Source organism: Microcebus murinus, chromosome 8 (assembly GCF_040939455.1).
Source record: "Microcebus murinus isolate Inina chromosome 8, M.murinus_Inina_mat1.0, whole genome shotgun sequence".
NCBI lineage: Eukaryota > Metazoa > Chordata > Mammalia > Primates > Cheirogaleidae > Microcebus > Microcebus murinus.
The window spans coordinates 101,847,368-101,852,348 of record NC_134111.1 but is presented as its reverse complement, the minus strand read 5'-3'; the positions used below and the strand labels follow the sequence as shown (position 1 = coordinate 101,852,348).

General features: G+C 43.1%; 1 long non-coding RNA gene across 1 annotated transcript; it reads left to right on the top strand.

Annotated features, from left to right (window-relative positions):
* The first annotated feature begins 2,642 nt into the window (after window positions 1-2,642).
* Window positions 2,643-4,773, top strand: LOC142872311 (uncharacterized). Its single transcript, XR_012920517.1, has 3 exons — window positions 2,643-2,686; window positions 3,233-3,420; window positions 4,245-4,773. It is a non-coding gene; the product is annotated as an uncharacterized LOC142872311 (long non-coding RNA).
* Window positions 4,774-4,981: the final 208 nt, after the last annotated feature.

Sequence of the window (4,981 nt, the reverse complement as noted above, 5' to 3'; positions counted from 1 at the left end):
TTTGTGTTTTTATATTATCCTAATTTAAAAAAAAAAAAAAATACACGAGCTACTCTGTAATCCACATCAAAGCTCTGAGACCTGCCACAGAATTCTTTAAACTACTTCTCACACTTGTCAGGACAGTGGTGACTCTTGTGGGGTTGACCTTCTTCCCAGAAGCCTCACTTTCTAGACAGTGAAGAGACCGGGTTCCTTTCCAGATCAGTGAGGCTGGGCCCTGGCGATGACTCACTCTGGGGGTGAAGAGTTAGTCCCTTGCGTGGCGTGGGGCAGGGAGCCATGGCTGCCCCCTGCAGCTCCGACCCACACAGCTCCCCTCCCCCTCTGCACCAAGGCACTTCACTAGTCCTGGTCCATCGGGGGCCACTGGCACCACGTCAATGAGAACGGATCGGAGAGAAGAATCAGCAGCAAAGCCACTCTGGGGCTGGGGCAGCTCCGAGGAGCAGTTATTCCACAGGCATCTTTCATTCCAGTGTATGAAATAAGCTCACATATTATGGGTTCACCTGACAGTATTTTCATACACCTGAGAAGATATACATATATGTTAACCCAGTGTGGTGATTTAAAAAATGTGTCCAGAAATTCTTCCTACTCCTCCCTTCAAGAGATGGAGCTTACTTCTCCTTTCCTTAAGTGTGGGAGGACTTAGTGACTTACTTCTAAGGAACAGAGTATGGCAGAAGTCATGGGGTGTCATTTTTGAGACTAGCTCCAAATGTCCCCGTGGCTCTCATCTCGGGTGTGGGCTCTTCCTCTCTCCTGCGTCACTCACTCTGGGGGAAGCCACACCACGGAGTAGAACTGTGGAGAGGTCCACGTGGCAAGAAATCAAATCCTCCTGAAACAGCCCCGGGAGTGAGCTTGGACCCTGCGGCCCCGTCAGCTGTCCAGGAGCAGAAGCTGAACTGCAGCCTCACGAACGACCATGAGCCAGAGCCACCAGCTGAGCTGCTCCTGGATTTCTGACCCCCAGGAACTGTGACTTAATTAGTGCTTGCTGTTTTATGGTGCTAAGTTTGGGGGCTATTTGTTACACAGCAGTAGATGACAAACCCATTGATGAAAATTGTTCAGGGTATATGGAAGCCGTGACGAGATCAACTCAGGAGACCTGTATCTGCCGCACATGCTGAGATCATGTTGGGCTGGTGGGGGAGGGGATTCCCATTCCCCGTGGCTGGTGGGCTGAACCGTTGGGGGAGATGAGAAGGATGGAGCCTTGCTGTGGTACTGAAGGCCGCCTACAACCTTAGACCACCGTGGCTGAATAAACTATGATATGTTCACACAGTAGAGCACTCTGCAGCTAAAAAAAAAAATAAAATAAAGATGGAAAACCTCTATAAATTGGCATAGAGTGTTTTCCAGGATATATTGTTAAGTGAAAAAGCAAAGTGCAAAAGGGTATCTATAGCATGTTTTTTAAAAATTTGTTTAATAAAAAAAGCTATAAGAAATAGTCATATATGTTCATTACTGCAAAGAGAAATTCATGAAGGATAAACCAGAGACTAGTGGGGTTAGATACGTATAAGGAGTGGATAATACATATAAGGAGTGGATTGGATAGGGTATGAAGGGTGGGAGGTGGGATAGGTCCAAAGGGATGGGGTGAAGAGGTGCCTTGTTCTGAGTGCAACCTTGTGCATAGTTTGATGTTCAGAATCATGTTCTCTTTCCCATACTAAAAAGAAATAAATAAATGACATCAGCCAGACTGGGAATAAAAAGAAATAGGAATGGCAATACAAATGGAATCTAATGAACCTTTCCTATTTCAAATGAAAAACATAATCACACTGAAGTGGAAGGAAAAAAAACCCACTAAACCAAGAATTTTGATAATATCGTCTCAGGCTAAAGACAAAAAAATAACTATAAATAAATATTGAACTCTGACAATTATATTTGTTTTTCACAGTGCTAAGAGTCAGTAATTCTGAAACTACTTAACATATATTCTAGAATTGAACAAATAAATGAATATATTGTGGATGAAGAGAGCCACGTTTCTCGCTATTGACGAAGCAAGTAACAGATATGTAAAGAGGGAAGGAAAGAGCTAACTTCGTGGTTAGGGTTGGAAGGATTATTATGAACTCATAATAAAAAATATGTGTGTGGGAACGTAGGGGTGTACACACACACACACACACACACACACACACACACACAGATACATACAAATAGCTTTAGCTCTATCCACTAGGGGCCTACAAGGAATGGCATCCCAGAAACACTGATGTACATGGAGCCCAGGTCTTGGTTCCTAGATACCATTCTCTGCTAGAAGAAACCAGGGTTCCTTGGAGAAATGTTTGATTCTAGGCTGGGGGCTGGGAAAATCCATGTCAGCCTAAAACATCTTGTTTTGCCAGAAAGTAGGGAAGTGCTCAAAGAATTATTAGTGCTTGTCAAAGGACACAGAAGACAGATTGAAGGAGCTCCTGCTTGCCAAATCTAAAACAATCTGAGCATCAAAATAATTACAGCAATGGGTTATAACCCATTGCATAAAATACGAACATATGAGTCTACAATTAATTAATTAAGTGGGAAGGAAGGGAAAGCAAGAGAAAGCTCCTCCCTGGAACAGAATTTCCACTAATACATGCAGAAGAAATGATGGAATTAGAACATCACGATTTAGCAACCAGCAGAGCAGCAGCAATTTCAGGTGAGTATCACCAGGGATGAAACGAGCGACTGACGAAACACACTGAGAAACAGACAGCCGCACGGCCCCTGGTATTTCTCCACAATGTCCTCACTAACTCCGAAGGGAAAATCATAACTTCTCAGCGGAGCAACCTGGCAGGAGGCAGCTTCACTAAGACATCAGTCAGTGATTGAACTTGGGGAGGCGGAGAGGAGAGAGAGAGAATGAGAAATAAAATGAAACTTATCGAAGGGCGTGCAAGAATTCTTTGTACTATTTTTGTAACTTTTCTGTCTGAACTTATTCAAGTTGAAAATAAAAAAAAATTTAAGTACCTCTCTGCTGAGTGCTAGGTCTTTGGGGGAAATCGCTTCCTGCCGTGGGGCCAGCTGCTTATCGGGAGGAAGGATGAGTGCTCAGCTGCAGCCTCTGCGTGAATAACTGAATTTCCATCTTAACCCTCTTCCGCCCTTTTGAGAGCGCTCCTCAAAGCTTCCTGATCAGGGATAAAAAGTGTCACTAAAGCACATTGATTGTTGTCTCCTTTGCTTCTTCTGAGAACAGAGGAAAGAAGCCCACAAGACACGGGAACAGTCTCTGTGGCTTAGCCCTCCACTGAAAGCAGACAGGAGAGGAGACATCCTGGCCACGGGGACAAGCATTCGGGCTGGCAAAGTAGCAGTGGCGAAGACAGTGTGGCCCAGGTGTCAGTGAGGTGCCCTGTCTTCACTGCCGCAGGAGAGAAGGACCTGGTATGGTGGGACTTGGCAAAACCTCTCTGCCAGGGTTAGGTTTGGTTGGCTGGTGGCAGTGGCTAGGCTTGGAGTGACTCCACCAGGCTTCACCGAAGCCTCGCCTTTAGCGGAAACGCCAAGTGGCCCAAGTGCTGGGCGTCAGCAGTGAGGGTGCAAAAGCGAGAGCTGTGCTGAGGGTGCAGAGAGCGTGGCCAGTTGATGAGGTTGGGCAGAGCCCAAACTGACGGTTTAAAACTCCAGGGGGAGGGACCTTCATTTCTCCTGCCCACAGAGGATGAAAAGGTCACATCTGGGCGTTTGGGTTAGAATTTGAAAATTAAAGACTGAGATGCACCTACCTTTTTGAGATTGGGATTAGTTACACTTTCGGGCACCATGTGGAAGGGGCCTTTATCATTTCTCCAGTAATTTATTTCAAGATATAATGAAAGCCAAAAATTGTATTAGATAATAAGTTTTAAAAAACCTTTAAAAAATAAATAACATGTTAACAACTTACTGACACAAATCTTTCCCCCCAAATTCCTATTTGGCGAAAGGTAATTCTAATGAGATAACATCATAATGTATGTCTGAACAAAAATTTAGCATGAAATTGGTTTTCCATTCGTGCTGTGGTAATTGTTCAAACTCTGTCAAGTTAACATTGTAACAATATTTTGCTGGGTAAAGTAACTGATTCATTACTTTAAAACCTGTTCCAAGAACAGCTTTTGCATTAATTAATTGAGTTTCACTAGCAACAAAAACACAGTGACTCATAGGATAATATCAGAGTACCGGGTAAAAAGAAGGAACACATTTATCTGTTTCTTCAACAGATGCTCATTGGATGCCTGCCACGTATCAGCCAGTGTACAAAACACTTCGAAGGCGAGTAGTTAGTAGCTTGAAACCAAAACATGGTGGTCCAGAAGAAGGCACAATGAGGATGAAGAGGACGTCGCTGTTGCTGGTCATGGTAATGATGACAGCTCATATTAAATGTTTACGCAGCTTTCGTGCCTAGACCTGTAATAAGTCACTGAGAGAATATTATTAGAGGCATGAGATAGACTATCAGGATCGAAGTCTGCACATGGGAGCAGTAAAGAGAAGAATCGTCATATCTGTGATGTAGAAGACCATCTCCAAATGGTCTCTCAGAATGCAGACGGAAATGACCAAAAAACAAGCACTGGAGAATGACAAAACTATAAAGGTAAATGGAGTTTCTGTAGAAGGTCTCAGAATCAATGAAAAGAAAATAATAACACATGATAGAGTAAAAAAACCTATATTTAAGGAAAATCCAATTCTGCAGCTTGAAAAGATTCACTAAGTACAGAGTAAAAGTACTGAAAAATATAAGCAATAAATGTGTTCTATGTAAGCATTGTTATTTTTAGTGAAATATAAGAAAATGCACAAATCCTAAATGTTTGGGACTGTGAGTTTTGAAACACAAGCAAGATAGAAAATAGTTCCAAAACCCTGCTTAATTCCTTTGTAACCCCTTCTAGTTAATCCCTACTCCCAGAGGCAACCGCTATTCTGATTTCTATCATCGTAGATGAGT